Source organism: Staurois parvus, unplaced genomic scaffold (assembly GCF_062004578.1).
Source record: "Staurois parvus isolate SC_StPar_1 unplaced genomic scaffold, SC_StPar_1.0 ptg000782l, whole genome shotgun sequence".
In the NCBI taxonomy this organism is placed as follows: domain Eukaryota; kingdom Metazoa; phylum Chordata; class Amphibia; order Anura; family Ranidae; genus Staurois; species Staurois parvus.
Window position 1 is genome coordinate 100,779 of NW_028318578.1, and position 19,245 is coordinate 120,023.

The 19,245-nt window shown below is 40.7% G+C and overlaps 5 non-coding genes across 5 annotated transcripts; 4 read left to right on the forward strand and 1 right to left on the reverse strand.

The window, feature by feature from the left end:
* The first annotated feature begins 3,608 nt into the window (after positions 1 to 3,608).
* TRNAY-GUA (transfer RNA tyrosine (anticodon GUA)) lies at positions 3,609 to 3,698 on the forward strand. Its single transcript is given in 2 exon segments — positions 3,609 to 3,645; positions 3,663 to 3,698. It is a non-coding gene; the product is annotated as a tRNA-Tyr (tRNA).
* Positions 3,699 to 8,005: 4,307 nt separating this feature from the next.
* Positions 8,006 to 8,077, forward strand: TRNAD-GUC (transfer RNA aspartic acid (anticodon GUC)). Its single transcript has one exon. It is a non-coding gene; the product is annotated as a tRNA-Asp (tRNA).
* Positions 8,078 to 11,059: 2,982 nt separating this feature from the next.
* On the forward strand, positions 11,060 to 11,131 carry TRNAG-UCC (transfer RNA glycine (anticodon UCC)). Its single transcript has one exon. It is a non-coding gene; the product is annotated as a tRNA-Gly (tRNA).
* A 2,133-nt stretch (positions 11,132 to 13,264) lies between these two features.
* On the forward strand, positions 13,265 to 13,355 carry TRNAY-GUA (transfer RNA tyrosine (anticodon GUA)). Its single transcript is given in 2 exon segments — positions 13,265 to 13,301; positions 13,320 to 13,355. It is a non-coding gene; the product is annotated as a tRNA-Tyr (tRNA).
* A 5,382-nt stretch (positions 13,356 to 18,737) lies between these two features.
* TRNAQ-CUG (transfer RNA glutamine (anticodon CUG)) lies at positions 18,738 to 18,809 on the reverse strand. The gene has a single exon. It is a non-coding gene; the product is annotated as a tRNA-Gln (tRNA).
* Between the last annotated feature and the right edge of the window lie 436 nt (positions 18,810 to 19,245).

Here is a 19,245-nt window from a genome sequence, read left to right on the forward strand (position 1 = left end):
TATATTTTTGTCGGACAACAAGCATTTCTAGACTGATGTAAGTGGGGACTCTGATGTAAGGGGGATTCTGTTGTAAGTGGTCGACTCTGATGGACTGTCTACTTTCCAAAAAGGGGTCATTGAATTAGATGCCCTTGTGGACAGCATTCCCAGAAGAGTTGAAGGTGATATAGCTGCAAAGGGTGGGCCAACTCAATATTGAACCCTACGGACTAAGACTAGGATACCACTAAAGTTCATGTGCATGTAAAGGCAGGCAGCCCAATACATTTGGCAATATAGTGTATGTGTGCATGGACACCTAGGATACATGGAGGTTTCAAAAATGCTTGACCCCTCTAAAGGTGGCTGCCAAATCGCCTTGTGTTCAGGAGGCCTAAAGTGGACCTTTCACCATAAAGGCCTCTTTCACACATGTTGCAGTCCTTACCACCCCTTTATTAAGCAATCCAATGCTTGCTCCTGAATGCCTTTTTTTTTCCCGAGATGAATGGGAAGTTTGCTTGAGGTGTGACTTGCAAGATATCTGCGGCTTGCAAAACACAGATGTCTATGAAAGTCACACCTGAAGTGGTGCATGCGCTGCTTTAGAAGTCAGAATCGCACCAATATGACCGCTTTATTGCGGACAATAAGGTGCAACTTGCTATACGATTCGAAACTCGCATGGCATGGCAAGTCACGCCTGGTATGACCGCGCACTTAAAGTGCCATAAACAAAATAAAAATTACATTTACGAGGCAATCTGTCAATTAAAGTATACCGTATGTAAACCCTCACAATGTAAAGCAATCCATTCAGTTTAAAATAGAAATGAAAGGCAAAACATTTGTTTATAGATATAATATAAATATATAAAAATAATATAAAAAATATATAAATACCTCTTTTCCCCTTTTTATAAGTGATTACTCTGTTCTCAGCTGCATGAGGTACTAGGGGAGGAGAAACTGCAGTACACTGATCTTCCTAGCGAATGGCTATGCAGGGAGAAGGGGGGGCAGCTCAAGTCTGATCACTGGAGGAGACCAGGCTGAGTTCCCAGCACAGCTAGATATCATGTGCTATCATGCTTAGTGTGTTCAGTTTGAAATAGGAAAGGAGGGACTGGCGGCAGACTTTTTCATACACGTACATGGTGACAGCACTCACAGGTGACTGCTCAGAGTCGTGTAATCCAGTGTAGATTTGTGTGATTTCCTGGCACTCCCTCCCCATCATTATAGGAGTCTCCTCCTGACTCATGAGACATGAAGGGTTCCATGGTGTAATGGTTAGGACTCTGGACTTTGAATCCAGCAATCCAAGTTCAAATCTCAGTGGGACCTTCTATTATGTAGAAGAAACAAAGAAAATATTGAGAAAGTAAGATGTCCACCAACTCTCTGTTTGGTTGGTTTGGCCAAGTGGTTAATATGGAAGAAAGAACCCTAATAGTGCCCATTCACTAGACCCAAAATCTGTCATTTGTACAGTTTGCTTTTTTTTATCCATTAAAAGTGTTCCTAAACCCACAACAGTACAATCAGTCTGTATATGCAGTAAAGCATGCTTGTTATACTCACTGTGGAACCTAAGGGGTTAATGCTCACCGTTGTGTAAAAAGGATGTTTGATCCTGTCTTCTCTGATCCTCCCATTATTCTGCTCCAAACAATATTTCTCTATCTCTGGGATAAAGTGTTCGAAAAACTAGTCCTGGAAAATGGCCTGTGTAACCCAGGCTTTGGAGTTACTTTTCCACACAACAGGTAGAGAGCCCTTGGCTATGTTTTTGAGGGCTCTAGGGTTCTCTGAATGGTAATCTATGAGAGGCTTTAGTTTCATATCGCCGGAAGCATTGCCACCAAACAACAGAGTAAGTCTGTCTTTTGCTGCTTTGAAGTCTGGCATCACCTTTTCCTCTTTACTGATGTAACTTCGTTCTGGCATCCTCTTCCAGTACAGTCCTGTCTCATTGATGTTAAAAACCTGTGGGGGTAAATAGGCACCTTCGTCAATAATTTTTCCAAGTGTTGTTGGAAATTCTTGGGCAGCTATGGTATCTGCACTGGCAGCCTCACCACTTACTTTTGTTGTGATGGTTGGCTCCAGCCTTGAATCTGTTAAACCATCCATGGCTGGTAGTAAAAGATGCACACTGTTCACCCCGTTTTTTTTTTTCAAGTCTTCAAACAGGCTTTTAGCTTTTTCTTGAATAAGCAATAAGCTGAGTGGTACCCAACGCTGATGCTGATCCTGCATCTGTTAGGCATGTGTGTAAAATCAATCTGTAATTCCTCAAAAGGACGGAGGAAGATGGTCATGTTGACCATACTGTTGTCCTGTAATATTGTCCCTCAAACAAATAACACACCTTCCACACACTGAGAAGTTTCTTCATCTCCTCTATCACACTTCATCTCACACTTTTTGGATATTATTGTTGACTTCATAGGCACAGCAGACTTCACATGTTCCATGATCTTGGCCTTGTTCTTCAGAGTTGTGCCAATGGTTGAACGATTCATGTTATAAGAACGAGTGATGTCTACCATAAGCACAGCAGACTTCACATGTTCCATGATCTTGGCCTTGTTCTTTAGAATTGTGCCAATGGTTGAACGATTCATGTTATAAGAACGAGTGATGTCTACCATAAGCACAGCAGATTTCACATGTTCCATGATCTTGGCCTTGTTCTTTAGAGTTGTGCCAATGGTTGAACGATTCATGTTATAAGATCGAGTGACGTCTACCATAAGCACAGCAGACTTCACATGTTCCATGATCTTGGCCTTGTTCTTTAGAGTTGTGCCAATGGTTGAATGATTCATGTTATAAGAACGAGTGACGTCTACCATAAGCACAGCAGACTTCACATGTTCCATGATCTTGGCCTTGTTCTTTAGAGTTGTGCCAATGGTTGAATGATTCATGTTATAAGAACGAGTGACGTCTACCATAAGCACAGCAGACTTCACATGTTCCATGATCTTGGCCTTGTTCTTTAGAGTTGTGCCAACGGTTGAACGATTCATGTTATAAGAACGAGTGACGTCTACCATAAGCACAGCAGACTTCACATGTTCCATGATCTTGACCTTGTTTTTTAGAGTTGTGCCAATGGTTGAACGATTCATGTTATAAGAACAAGCGACGTCTACCATAAGCACAGCAGACTTTACATGTTCCATGATCTTGGCCTGGTTCTTTAGAATTGTGCCAATGGTTGAACGATTCATGTTATAAGAATGAGCTCCGTCTACCATCTTTTCACCTCGGTCCAATTTCTCAATTATTCTCCCTTTTGTTTCCATGGTTTTTGCTTTGTGCTTCCTAGCAGTCCCCTCCACATCACCACTGCTTTTCCTCTTGCTTCTGGACATCCTGGGCTCTGTACCGTACACTATTGTACTGTACAGTAAGCACACAGCAGAGCAGCTGTGATAAAGTCAGACACGTGAGCTACTTCCGGTGCTTTGTTCGCATCTACGAATGTTCATAATGTGAGGTTCATGTGTATCTGTGAAAGTTTGCAACTTGATTGTTTGTAAGTTGGGAACTTACTGTACATAGGAATGTAGAATTAAATTCTGTAAGCAGTGACACCTACAGGATAACTGACTCCTTCGATAGCTCAGCTGGTAGAGCGGAGGACTGTAGAGGAAATGCTTGCAGGGATCCTTAGGTCGCTGGTTCAATTCCGGCTCGAAGGATGTTTTTATCATAACTAGATCCGGAAAGATTCCATGCATGCTCACTTTGATTTTATTTCTTTTTTTTTTTTAAATCTGAAGTAAGTTTGTGAAAGATCTGTCATTTAATATTGTTGGATATATTGGTGGATATCTTGGTGATCATAATTGCCTTTCATAAGCAGTCGACCTGAATTTATTTCCTCACAAAAGCAAGACATTTTTTTTCTTTTCTCACCAAAATTTTAGAATTTATTTTTGTATAATTTTAATCTGTCAGAGATATGCCTTCCAACTGTTGTATGCTCCTTTTGATAGGTCAGCCGGTAGAGTGAAGGCCTGTAGTGGAACGTCATCCAGAAATCCTTAGGTTGCTGCTCCGAGTCCAGTTTGAAGATCATTTTTTTTCTTTATTACCTCTAATACATAGTTTGTTTTAAAATGATTAAATCTATAAAAGTTATTTTTACTATCTGGCAGTGTTTTTTAAACCAGATATTTATAACAGATTATCCTCCCTAGCGGTCTGATTATGTCCATATTTCTGTGCTCAAAGCGGTAAATTTTTTTGCATGGAAATATGTATTTTTTTAATTGTAGGCCTGTAATTTTTAGGAATAACTCACTGAAATCTGTCCGAACAAGAGTCTAGTAAACATTCCGGGTTTGATAAAACTTGAAACACAAAATCATAAATTACAATTTAAAAAATAATCATAAAAATAATAATGTAATAATAATAAATGTAATTCAATAATATAATCAAACCAAAAACATTGAAATTTGAAATAGAGCGCCAAGTTCTCACATCGCTGAGCAAAGTCGCAGAATCGTTTTCAGTGTCTGATGATGAATTTCCCCCACCAATCATTATCACTCAATTCTGCAAGTGGTTCTGATTTACTATCGCTGTTCTCTAGCCGGTCTAAAACCGCTTTTGACCTAAAGGGACGCTTTTTGGACGCCATGGACATTTCTCAGTTTCCAGGCAGAAAGAACAGACAAAATGCAGACAGGGCGCCGGACAAAGCACTCGGGACAAAATGTTTGTGAAATGGTTTGATACAGTAATGTTTTACTATGTCAAATTCATTTATTAGAAAATTACAGTTTGTAAAAAATTCAAAATTTGCCGCCGGTTCCGGCCCCCGTACGTCCCGATGTCGCAGGGACCGGAACAGGGAAGCCGGATGCCGGCATCAGCTGGAGAAGATGGCCGGGGATGCGGCAGGGGACGCATCGCGGGAGTAAAGGACAAGGTAAGCGCTGCAGGGAATCCCAGAGCAACGCCACATGGTAAGCCCGAGTGTAGCTGGGGGGGGGTTACCGCTTGTGGTACTGACATTTTACCCCGAGCTACACTCGGGAATACCGCCAGGGGGGTTAATAGTGTAAGTAGTGACTCTTGCTGATGGATCAGCTCTTTTCATAGCTCAGCTGCTAGAGCACCACAGGCCTTTACTCCACCGGCTGACCTATCAAAAGGAGAGAACAACAGTTGGAAGGCATATCACTTATAGATTATAGATCATGCAGGAATACTAAGGCTCCATGTACATGGGCCATTTAAAAAATACTTTTGAATGATGGAAACTGACTGTTGGAAAACATAGACGGTTTAGCCACATTTGCATACCGCGTTTATGCGTGTTTATGAGCGTTTTAAATTCAGGAGACCTTCCAAAATACCCAGAATGCACTGAAAAACAGTAACAAATTAACTATTTCAGACATTTTGAGAGAAATAGAGAGAGCAGAAGCAGAGAGAGCAGTATGTGTTGAGATGACCTGTCTTTTCTGGTTGTATTCACTATGGATCCCATCATGAGCATAATGCGGCACGTTCTACCATTTATTCCTTCATGCGAAGCCTGGAACTGACTGCACTGGTGTACCGGGTCCATTTGAATACCTGGAACTGACTGCGCTGGTGTACCGGGTCCATTTGAATACCTGGAACTGACTGCACTGGTGTACCGGGTCCATTTGAATACATGAAAAATGCTTTACATGCATTTCTGATGATGAAAAAAGGCTCAGGACAGCATCTGGATATGGAACAGTTAAAATATGCTTCTAAACGCAAACGCTTATAAACGTGGTTAGCCGCGTTTAGAAGCGTTTGGCATTTGAAACACTGATAAAATCTACTCCTGAACGCAAGTTTGGTGCATTGAAAAAACAATTGTAAACTCAACTGCCTGTAAATGACTGTAAAGGAAGATGTGTACATGGACACATAGGAAAACATTAGGGAGAGTTCAGGGGCTGCTGAAAAAAATGCAGAAAAGCTCCTGAATGTCAGTTTATCAGCTGCAGTGTACATAAGCCCTTAGGTCACTGGTTTGAATTCGGCTCGAAGGACACTTTTATCTTCATAACTAGAAACCAGCAAGATTTGATCTACAGTTCATTTGTTATATTTTGTTTAATTTCCTTCCACGTAAGTGTGTGAAAGGAATGGGCTTCTTCATACCTGTCATGTGACTAAACCATTTCTTTAACCACTTCCCGTCCGGCCGTTGCATATAAACGGCCGGACGGTGGCAGTGCAGGGTCGGGTGGCCGTTTATAAACGGCCTCCCCGCACCCTGCTTGTGCGCTCCCTCAGAGCGCGCAGCACCGCGATCCGGTGCCGCTGTGTCCTCCGGACACAGTGAAACACCGATCGTCGGACGGGACCTCTGTACGAGGTCCCGATCATGTGATCACTGATTGGCCAATCAGTGATCACATGCAAAGTAGTAAGCAAGATGTCACTTGTGACATCATTGCTTACTACGTGTGAAATCTGTGAATGATCACAGAGGTCACATGGTAGAAGGCTATTCACAACAGCCTTGTACCATGTGACAAGCTGTGACCAATCACAGCTCACTCAGTAGTTCTCAAGGGCTGCCAGAATGCACACAGAGAGAAAGAGAAATGATTGCTTTTACATCCTATATGGGTGTAAAAGCAATCAGTGTAAAAAAAAAAAAAAAAAAATCTTCATCACCCCCCACAAGTAGTACAGTGTCACCATGGTGACACTGTACTGCTAGGGTGACAGTATGTAAAAAAAATAAAAATAAAAAAAAATAATATAAAAAAATAAAATAAAAATGTAAAAATAAAAATGTTTAAAAATTATAATTTTTGGTTATAAACTAATTTGTATTTTTTTTTTACTAAAAAGATAACGGAATAAATTTTGGCAAAGAGTTATGATGAAATATTATTTATTTGCAAAATTTTATAAAAAAAACACTTTTTTTTAAAATTTTTGGACTTTTTCATTTAAATAGCAAAAAAAATAAAAATCCCAGCGGTGAATACATACCACCAAAATAAAGCTTTATCTGTCTCAAAAAAATGGTAAAAAATTCATTTGGGTACAGTGTTGCATGACAGCGTCATTCAAAGTGTGATAGCGCTGAAAGCTGAAAATTGCCCTGGTCAGGAAGGGGGTAAAAGTGTCCGGTCTGGAAGTGGTTAAAGTAGTACTAAAGGCTAAAAAAATTTTTTTGACATTAGTTAAAACTTTTTATGGGCACAGTGTTGCATGACCGTGCAATTGCTATTCAAAGTGCAACAGCGCTGAAAGCTGAAAATTGGCCTGGGCAGGAAGGGGGTGAACGTGCCCCTGATTGAAGTGGTTAAAACTCCCTGACAGGAAAGGCTCAGGACAAGCAAAAATACTAACTTTCAAGAAAGCTGACTACACACAATATGTAAGCCTGGACTTACCTGAATTAAATGAAAAAATAAAAAAAAATAAGGATTTAATTTTAAAATCTGAACCCCCTCCCACCCCCCTCTAATCCATGCTGGGTTTTTTTTTCTTATCTGGTGCAGCAAGTTATACTTATTTATCCACCACCTTTTACAGATAAAAACCGGGATAATATTGTGCCTGTTTGAAATGAAATTCATTTTAGTGTATTTTTCCTGAAAATATGTGTGTCGATAAATAGTTGCGTAAATATTGTGTGATATACGAAAACTTAAACTGCCCCCGTTTTATTCTCCAGGGTCTCTGCTGTCAGAAAATATATCCTTTTTTGGGGGGCTTGACTGTAATTTATTGAAAAAAAAATGCAGATTTTAACATGTGTGCAAAAAAAAAGAAAAATAAAACTGCCTCAGTGGGCAAGTGGTTAAGTCTGCCAGCAAGATATCTCAGAAATACTGTTTCCTGGTGCAAGGGACCGTTATCCAGTCAATCAGATGTCCCCTACAACTCCCTCTTGTCAGAGGATCCAACTTCAGGGCACACAAGAATGGAACAGGAACTAATATAAAAATTTTATTTAAAGAGACTGGAACAGAGCATCTCAACTATGTAGTCCTCGTTAGTATAGTGGTGAGTATCCCCGCCTGTCACGCGGGAGACCGGGGTTCGATTCCCCGACGGGGAGGCAATGCCTTTTTTTTTTTTACTTCAGGCCTTCTTCCTGCCATGAAGTATAATTTTTCATGATTGTAAGCTCGAAAGAGCAGGGCCCTCGATCCCCTCATGTTTTGCATTGTATTGGTATTGTTCTGTCACATGTTCTGTCCCCCTTTGTAATGTACAGCGCTGAGTGAACTATCAGCGCTTTATAAATACTGTATAATAATAATAATAATAATTACTTATCTGGCCATGACTGTCATCAACAGATGCTGCTTTCCTGAGTTACAGACCTGGACCAAACGTTGAAGGAGAAGGAATTCTGACTTTCATACAAAGCATCCAAGTTATGGGTCTGCGACTCTAAAAATAATGGTGTCGGACAACAAGCGTTTTTAGACTCTAACATAAGGGGGATTCTGTTGTAAGTGTGGGACTCTGATGTAAAAGGGGACTTTGATGTAAGGGGGGACTCCAATAGAAATGGTACTCCTAATGTGAACAGGGGGCTTGTCCTGACTGCTGCACTCTATGCATTATATGGCAGTTTTCTTCAAATGGCTAGAAGATACTTACAAAGCGGGCCTTCAAGAACTCAAAGTTGATACTATACAGATAGGCTCATGGGTTGAAGTCCTTGAAACACAACAAAGTGAGTCCACAAATGCAATCCACTCCCTGCAGAACAGATTAGATCAACAAGACCACAAGATTGAGGGTCTGCTTTCCCGGCTTGATGATTACAAAAACAGGAGCTGAAGGAAGAACCTATAGGGGGCTTGTCTTGACTTATGCATTATATGACCGTGTTCTTCAAACAGCTGGAAGATACTTACAAAGCGGGCCTTCAAGAACTCAAAGCTGACACTATACAGATAGGCTCACGGGTTGAAGTCCTTGAAACACAACAAAGTGAGTCCACAAACGTAATCCACTCCCTGCAGGTCAGATTAGATCAACAAGCCCGCAAGATTGAGGGTCTGCTTTCCTGGCTTGATGATTGCGAAAACAGGAGCTGAAGGAAGAACCTATAGGGGGCTTGTCTTGACTTATGCATTATATGACCGTGTTCTTCAAACAGGTAGAAGATACTTACAAAGTGGGCCTCCAAGAACTCAAAGCTGACACTATACAGATAGGCTCACGGGTTGGAGTCCTTGAAACACAACAAACAGTCAACACAACAACACAACAACAAAACACAACAGTCAATCCACTCCCTGCAGAACAGATTAGATCAACAAGACCACAAGATTGAGGGTCTGCTTTCCCGGCTTGATGATTATGAAAACAGGAGCTGAAGGAAGAACCTACCGGGGGCTTGTCTTGACTGCTGCACTCTATGCATTATATGGCAGTTTTCTTCAAACAGCTAGAAGATCGATGTTATGGGTCTGTGACTCTAAAAATAAAACGTAGAAAAAGGAATTCTGACACTTATACAAAGCATCCATGTTATGGGTCTGCGGCTCTAAAAATAATGGTGTCGGATAACAAAACGGGCCTCCAAGAACTCAAAGCTGACACTATACGGATAGGCTCAAGGGTTGAAGTCCTTGAAACACAACAAAGTGAGTCAACAAATGCAGTCCACTCCCTGCAGACCAGATTAGATCAACAAGACCACAAGATTGAGGGTCTGTTTTCCCGGTTTGATGTTTATGAAAATAAGAGCTGAAGAAAGAACCTACAGATCCGCGGGTTGCCTGAATTATTACAGCCACTCTGATTCCAACTTTGCTATCTGTCTTTACCAAAATGTTGGGGAAAACCCCTGCTCTACCTATTGAAATATAGCGTGCGCACAGAGCCCTGGGGCCTGTGAACCCGGATGTTACTAAGCCTAGAGATGCGGTCTGTAAATTGTTGAGCTACCAGGATAAAGAAGCATGGACGCCTCACTCTGTTCACACTTGCAATCTGCCCGCATGAGACATCATCCAGGAAGAACGCCTTGAGACAGAAAAATATGTCATTACCATCACATGGTTATATGTGTTATCTCTTCCCCTTTAGCAGTGGAGGGATGGTGGTGAGCATAGATGTTTTCCAAGCAGTTGTCTCGGGTTTGATTCCTGGCCAACACAATCTCTTCCTTTTCAGCCATGCAAAGTGGCCTTGACAAAAGACCACAGGGCACCAGGTCCTTGAAGAAAGCTGCTAAGATGTCTTGGCTTAGTAACAACTGTGGAAATATTCTCCTGGCTCCGGCCTCATGCTTTAACTTGCTCGGTACAGAATTATCCAGGGACAAGGTTCAGGCATTTCAACCACTGATTCCCAAAGAATTAATTCTGTTGCAGACAACATTGCTAAGTATCTGGCTACCATTCTAATACCCTCAACTGGCAAGATAATGCACCATTTTGAAGAATGCTAAAGAATTTCTCAACAAGGAATGGAGACTGAAGTCGGAGCCAGAAGAAACAAGCATGTCCCATGATGTCATAGGCCTTTTCACTTGGATACACTTTGCGGAGGCTATGGACATTGTGGGAAACATCTGAAATGAGGGAAGACTCTTGACAGCCAAAAAGAACTAAAGCTTGACCAAGTGCATTCATTGCTGGCCCTTTGGCTCAAGCTCACCGATTTCAAGTACCCCAATGACCTTTACAGACAGAAACACGCCGGTGCCATGGGATCACTTGTATTTCCCATTGTAGCTAACCTGTGCATGGAGCAGCTGGAGAAGAGAGCCTTGAATTGTTCCACGGGGAAAAGACCAAGTCGTTTGTTAAGGCATGTGGATTATACTTGGGTCAAGATTAGAGCATCAGAAACACAAGCTTTTAGTGAACGCGTAAAGTCAGTGGACCAATACATCAAGTGTACACGGGAAGAGGCACTGAATAGCAAATGAGCCCTTTTGGACGGCGTCTTACAAGGCAAGGAATGGGCTGACTTGGGCAGGGAGGTCTCCAGGAAACCTACCCACACAGACCGCTATCTGCCTTTGGACTCACACCACCCACTGGACAGATGTTTTTATAACTTGCACTGTATGGCGTTGGTGGTATAGTGGTGAGCATAGCTGCCTTCCAAGCAGTTGACCCGGGTTCGATTCCCGGCCAACGCAGAATTCTTTTTTTCTATTATCACCAATTAGAGTTTATTTTCAAACTATTAAATCTAATCCTAATTATCTAACAATACACTGTAAAAAATATGTAAACCCAACATTTCCTATTCCTGAGATGTCCCTGCAGTCTCATGTACTTTTATGAAAGTCTCCTGTTCTCTTTCTATTGCTTCCTTTGTGTGAAATCCCTGCTGTTCCTGCCAGTCCCTCTGCTTTCCTATTAAAGTTTGACCACACTAGGCATGAGAGCACAGCTTTCTCTTTCTTGGTCAGTTTTCTGGCCCTGCAGGCAGTGCAGGAACAAGGTCATCCAGCTCCCCGGGGCAAAGATGCCAAGCTGTACCCCCTCCGCCCCTCCGGTTCATAATGTGCAAGCTTGGTGGATCCTGCACCCAGCAGTCACTCACTTGTCAAAATCTCTGCCACTGTCACCACTCCTGTCCCTTGTAATAGAAGGAAGATGCCCCCATCCCTACAGCAAAACATTGCACCCAGGGCAGCTGCCCCTTCCGCCCACCCCTTGTCCCGGCCCTGCTGCAGGGAAACTTAGCCTGCTTTTCTGCAATGATAAGACTTCTGCAAACATGCCCCCTCTGCACAGCCATTCATTGGGAAGACCAGTATACTGCTCTTTCTCCTCTCTCACCTCCCTCTATGCAGCTGAGAACAGAGGGAATGTGATCACTTATAAAAAATAGAAAAAAGGTATTTATAATGCTTCTGGTACATTTTGTTTACAACATTTTTTTCGCTAGAAAATTACCTATAACCCCCAAACATTATATATATATATATATATATATATATATATATATATATATTTATTTATTTATTTATTTATTTTTCTATCAAAGACCATAGGGAATGAAGTGGCAATTGTTGCAATTTTTTACATCACATGGTTTACAAAAAATGTTTCGCTAGAAAATTACTTATAGCCAACAAACATTAAACATATATACACATATATATCAAAGACCCTAGAAAATGAAGTGGCAATCGTTGCAATTCTTTCCGTCACATGGTATTTGCGCAGCAGTTTTTCAAACGCAATTTTTTTGGGAATAATAACACTTTAATTAATTTAAAAAACAAAACACAAAAATCCCCCATTTTTCCCCAAAGCATTCTCCTCTGCACAATTTTCAATGTACACTTGAAAACATGAACAATCCTAAACGCAAAGGTGGGGGTGGCAGAGGTGGAGCGGGTGGTGAGGTGGATGAGTCCTGAACTCAGCGGCCAGAATCATCCACCTCACTACCCGCTCCACCTCTGCCACCCCCCTCTGCCTCTCCTTCCACTGGCTCCCGATTGCCCAAAGCATCAAATTTAAACTTCTAATCTTGACCTACAAAGCCGTTCATAACACTGCCCCTGACTACCTCACCAACCTGATCCCCAAGTACCGCCCTACCCGTACCCTTCGCTCCTCACAGGACCTCCTTCTATCCTGCTCCCTGGTCTCCTCCTCCCATGCACGACTGCAGGACTTCTCCAGGTCCTCCCCCATCCTCTGGAACTCACTGCCCCAATCCATCCGACTGTCACCTTCCCTCCCCACATTCAGGCGCTCCCTCAAAACCCATCTCTTCAGGGAAGCCTACCCCACCCTCACCTAACGGCCATTCTCCCTCATTCCTCCCACCACTTCATCCCCCTCAGCCACTTCATTCCCCTCAGCCACTTCCTATTGTTCCACTACCCCCTCCCTCCTAGATTGTAAGCTTGAAAGAGTAGGGCCCTCTTACCCCTCGTACGCTGTCTGTTTTTGTTGTACTGTGCCATGTATTGTCCCCCCTATTGTAAAGCGCTGAGCAAACCCTTTGGCGCTATATAAACTCGATGTAATAATAATAATAATAATAATAATAATAAACGCCGTGTTTATGAGCATTTTTGAGCAGCAAGTGTTTTTTTCTGGCCGAAAGTGCTTTGCAAAAATGTTATTCTGAAGGGTCTTTTTTTCTGCCTCTAAATGCTCCTGTGAAAATATGCCTGTAAATTCCCTAATGTACATGGACACACAGAGCTGCTTCTACAGGAGTCTGTAAAAGTTTGTGCAGACTCAAATACATAGAAATGTAGCATTTAATTCTGTAAGCAGTGACACCTACAAGCCCCTCAGCTCCTTCGATAGCTCAGCTGGTAGAGCGGAGGACTGTAGAGGAATCATCATGCAGGAATCCTTAGGTCGCTGGTTCGATTCCGGCTCGAAGGACACTTTTATCATCATTACTAGAAGCTGGTAAGATTCAATACATGCTCACTTTTATTTTATTTCTTTGTTTTTTTTTAACCTGAAGTAAACAAGTGAAAGATCTACCATTTCAAATTATTAAATCTATTATTGGATATCTTGGTGATCATAATTGCCTTTAATAAGCAGTCAACCTGGATTTATTACCTCACAAAATGTTGCAGCATAAATTTTGTGCCTAAATTGACAGAGTAAAAATACTTATTTGCTAAATTTTATAATAGAAATTAAAAAGGTGTTTTTTTTTTTTCAAAATGTTTGCTACAATTTTACTTATATTGCAAAAAATTGAAAAACCCCAGTGGCAATGAAAGAAAGCTCTAGTTGTGTGAAAAAAAAATGACAAAAAGTTTGTTGGGGTACGGTGTAGCATGACTGAGTCATTGTCATTCAAAGTGTGAAAACGCTGAAAGCTGAAAAATGGTCTGGGCAGGAAGGGGGTAAAGGTGGGATCGATAGCTCAGCTGGTAGAGCGGAGGACTGTAGAGGAAAGTCATGCAAATATAAAAACATAACCTGTACTGAGTTACTAAATAACAAATATTTGTACATTTTTAATTACACCTTTTTGTGACGTTGTGAAAATCGAACGTACGCAAAACTGTAAATGACCAAATTTCTCTAAATATCTGGACCTTTTCACTTTTCCCTTACAGCTTTCAGAGTTTGTAAAAGACCCCCCCCCCCCCCCCCAAACCATACATTTTCTGAAAGCACATGACCAGTAGAATAAAAATAGGGTGCAACTAGTTTTTAAGGCTCTGCAATATTTGAGCAAATGTTGATCAAATTAATATTTTCACTAATAATACACTAAAATTGTTATTAGCAGATACCAACAGTACATTTTACTAAATTCCTGCTAAATTCCAAATAAGTATAAAAGCTTACAGTAAATTTTACAAAATTCCTGCTAAATTCCAAAAAAGTATAAAAGCTTAACCTGTATTGAGTTAATGAATAGCAAACATTTGTAAATGTTAAATTATGCCTTTTTGTGAAGTTGTGAAACCCCAATGTATGGAAAACTGTAAATTACCACATTTCTCTAGAAAAAAATCTGGAGCTTTTTATTTTTCCCTACAGCTTTCAGAGTTTATAAAAGACCCCGCCAAACCATAAATTTTTTTGAAAGCACATGACCAGTAGAATAAAAATAAGGTGCTGCTGAGTTTTAAGGGCCTGCAATATTTGCACGAATGTTTATCAAAACAATATATTCACAAAATATACATTAAAAGCATTATTAGCAGATACAAACAGAGCAAAATTCCTGCTAAATTCCAAAAAAATATAAAAACTTAACCTGTATTGAGTTACTAAATAACAAATATTTGTAAATTTTAAATTGAGCGTTTTTGTGAAATTGTGAAAATTGAATGTGCACAAAACTGTAAAAGACCAAATTTCTCTAAAAATCTGGAGGTTTTCATTTCTCCATTTCAGCTTTCAGAAAATGAACCTCAAAACCAAACATTTTCTTAAAGCACATGACCAGTAGAAAAAAAAGGTGTTACTGATTTTTAAGACCCCGAAATATTTGCGCATATGTTTATCAAAACAATATATTCACTAAAAATACTATAAAACCATTATTGGCAGAAACAAACAGTAAATTTTACAAAATTCCCAGTAAATTCCAACTAAATATAAAAACATTACCTGTACTGAGTTAAAAATAACAAACATTTGTGAATTTTCAATTGTGCCTTTTTGCGGAATGGTGTAATGCGAATGTATGCAAAACTGTAAATAATCAAATTTCTCAGGAGTAATCAGGAGGTTTTTATCTTTCACTTTTGTAAAAGAGCCCCCAACCCATACATTTTCTGAAAGCACGCAACCAGTAGGATCAAACAAAGGTGCTACTGATTTTTAATGCCCTGCAATATTTGTGCAAATGTTTATCAAATCAATATTTTCACTAAAAATACACTAAAATTATTATCAGCAGATACAAACAATAAATTTTTTCAAACTTTTTGCTAAATTCCAAATAGGTATAAAAGCTTAACCTGTATTGTGTTAATAAATAACAAACATTTGTAAATTTTAAATTGCTCCTTTTTGCAAATTGGTGAAAATCAAACGTCTGCAAAACTGTGAATAATCAAATTTCTCTATAATCTGGAGGTTTTTCATTTTTCACTTTTGTTAACCGTTTCAATACCGTGCAATTTTACACCTTCCTGCCCAGGCCATTTTTCAGGTTTCAGCGCTCTCACACTTTGAATGACAATTGCGCGGTCATACAACACTGTACCCAAACTAAAATTTTATCATTTTCTTCACACAACTAGAGCTTTCTTTTGGTGGTATTTAATCACCGCTGGGGTTTTTATTTTTTGCTAAATTAACAAAAAAATACCAAAAATTTTGAAAAAAAACCACATTTTTCTTTGTTTCTGTTATAAAAGTTTACAAATAAATAATTGTTCTTCATAAATTTAGGCCGAGATGTATTCTGCTACATGTCTTTGGTGAAAATAACCCAAATTAGGATGTATTTTTTAGTTTGTAGGAAAGTTATAGAGTTCACAAACTATGGTATAGATCTGATTATTGATCAATCCTGAAGTACTGACAGTCAATCTAATTTCTTGAGGTCCAAGAATGTCAGAATAGTACAGATATCCCCAAATGACCCATTTTTGCAGAGTAGACAGTCCGACATACTTCATAAGAGGCATGGCGAGTTTTTTGAAGTTGTATTTTTTTTGTCATAATTTTTCGGAAAATGAAAAAATGAAAAAAATTATTTTCACTATTTTTTTTTTTACATACTGTCACCAGTGCAGTACAGCGTCATCATATAACTGGCATGGCATGAACAGGGACACCGACTGGTGACAGTATGAAAAAAATATATATATATATATTTTTTTAATTTGTTTTAATTTTTTTATTATATTTAATTTTTTATTACATTTTTTTTTTTTTTTTAAGATTTTTTTTTCATATTTTACTATGACCAAAGTAGTACAATGTTACCATAGTAACATTGTACTACTTTGGGGAAGTGATCAGTATTTTTAATTTTTTTTTTTTACACAATTTGCTTATAGCAAAGAAATATAGCATTTACCTGAATGAAATCGATTCATTCAGCTTTTTTTTTTTTTTTTTTTTTGTGCTTAGCTGTGATTTGGTCACAGCTAATCACATGACATGTGCATGTGATTAGCTGTGACCATTCACAGCTAGGCACTAGTATACAATGGATGGCATCATGAATGAAGCCATCCATTGTATACAACTGTCATGTGACCTGCTGTGATTGGTCACATCAGGTCACATGGTACCAGCAACGGGAGCCGGTACTCGGATCTGTCATCGGCCGTGTCCGAGGTGCACGGCTGGTGACAGATCGCACTGCTGCGCCGCTCTGCATTAGCGCAAACGGCGCATGTGCGGGAGCACGCCAAATGGCGTGCACCCGGAATGAAGAGACACTTCTGAAGCCGCCAAACGGCCATTGGCCGGGCGGCTAATGGTTAAAGACCCCCCAAACCATACATTTTCTGAAAGCACATGACCAGTAGGATCAAAAGAAGGTGCTACTGATTTTTAAGGCCCCCTGATATTTGCGCAAATTGCAATTTTCACTTTAAAAAAAACACCACTGAAATCTTTATTTGCACATATAAACACAAAATAACTTACAAAACTCCTGCTTAATTCCTATTAAGGCCTCATTCACATGGGCTGTACTAAAGTGTATAGTCCATGGAGAGCCATGTGTACCCACATAGGGATGCACAGGTGTTCAATCGATTCTTGTGCAGGCAGTCCCATTCACAGTAATTGGGATGCAGAGGCTGCAAGGACGGATCCGGCATGTGTGCGGGTGTAGGTGCATGGCCCCAAATGCAGGCAGTGTGAATTCAGGGACACGCACCCACATGGATGTCAAGTTGGGAGCAGCACCCTCCTGCCTGCATGCCTAAGCTAAGGGCAGATGGATTCCAGGAAGTCAATGTTACATAAATCATGTACCCTGCATTCACTATATCTGGTCTCCCAGAACCCTGCATTCAGTATATCTGGTCTCCCTGGACCCTGCATTCACTATATCCACTCTCCCCGGACCCTGCATTCACTATATCCGGTCTCCCCCCACCCTGCATTCACTTTATCTGGTCTCCCCGGACCCCGCATTCACTATATCTGGTCTCCCCGGACCCTGCATTCACTATATATGGTCTCCCTTGACCCTGCATTCACTATATCCGGTCTCCCCCCACCCTGCATTCACTTTATCCGGTCTCCCCGGACCCTGCATTCACTATATCTGGTCTCCCCGGACCCTGCATTCACTATATCCGGTCTCCCCCCACCCTGCATTCAGTATATCCGGTCTCCCCTGACCCTGCATTCAGTATATCCACTCTCCGTGGACCCTGCATTCACTATATGCGCTCTCCCCGGACCCTGCATTCACTATATCTGGTCTCCCCGTACCCTGCATTCACTATATCCGCTCTCCCCGGACCCTGCATTCACTATATCTGGTCTCCCCGGACCTTGCATTCACTATATCTGCTCTCCCCGGACTCTGCATTCACTATATCTGGTCTCCCTGGACCCTGCATTCACTATATCTGGTCTCCCCGTACCCTGCATTCACTATATTGGGTCTCCCCAGACCTTGCATTCACTATATCCAGTCTCCCCAGACCCTGCATTCATTATATCTAGTCTCCCACAGTACACACCACATGGAAATGCAAATATTTTAGTAAATATAAACTGTTAAATACCTTTTTTCATCAGCAGTATATAGCAGTATAGTCTTTTGACTTCTATCAGTGTCCAGCTGAGCACTGGTCAAAGCTTGTAGCAGGAGTTCTCATTCTCCCCTGATTGTCCTAGATTGCATAAACCCTGACCTCTGTCTGGACAGTGCTGATTGGCCCTGTGCTGATCACATGCACCCTCCCAAAGAAAAAAAAACTCACTAGCCATACACACTAAACTAAACATGTGCAGAGTGCCTCCTAGGGCTCTGTACTATCAGAAGATGGATTGAGGACAGTAAAAGAAGGGGAGGATCAGAGAAGACAGGATCAAACAGTCTTTTTTTACACATTGCAGAAGATTAACCCCTTAGGTTCCACAGTGAGTATAACAAGCTTGCTTTACTGCATATACAGACTGATTGTACTGTTGTGGGTTTAGGAACACGAATAACAATCAAACTGGCCAAATGACAGATAGTTGAATGATTGTTCATCTAGTGTATGGGCACTATTAGGGTTCTTCCATATTAGCCACTCGGCCAAACCAACCAAACAGAGTTGGTGGATGTTTTATTTCAAAATGTTTTCTTCTTCATGTAAAAGAAGGTCCCACCGAGATTTGAACTCGGATCGCTGGATTCAGAGTCCAGAGTGCTAACCATTACACCATGGAACCTTTCATGTCTCATGACTCAGCAGGAGACTCCTATAATGATGGGAGGGCGTGCCGGGAAATCACACAAATCTACATTGGAATATACGTCTCTGAGCACTCACAATTCTTACAGTACATATCCACAACAGTGTGTGTTTACTGCCAGCTATGTGTCTGTATATAGGGGATCTGACCACCAAACCCACCCCACTGATGGACACTTCTCTTACACAAACTGGAAAACAAAACATCTCCTGACACAATCACACAATAAAACTGTCTTACAATGTATGTCACCACAACATTTCCTATTCCTGATATGTGCCTGCTGTATCATGTACATATATGATACCCATCTGCTGACAGTAAAGAGCCCTAGGAGTCACTCTGCACATGCTCAGTTTAATGTGTATGGTTAGAGAGTTTTTTTTTTCTTTGGGAGAGTACATGTGATCAG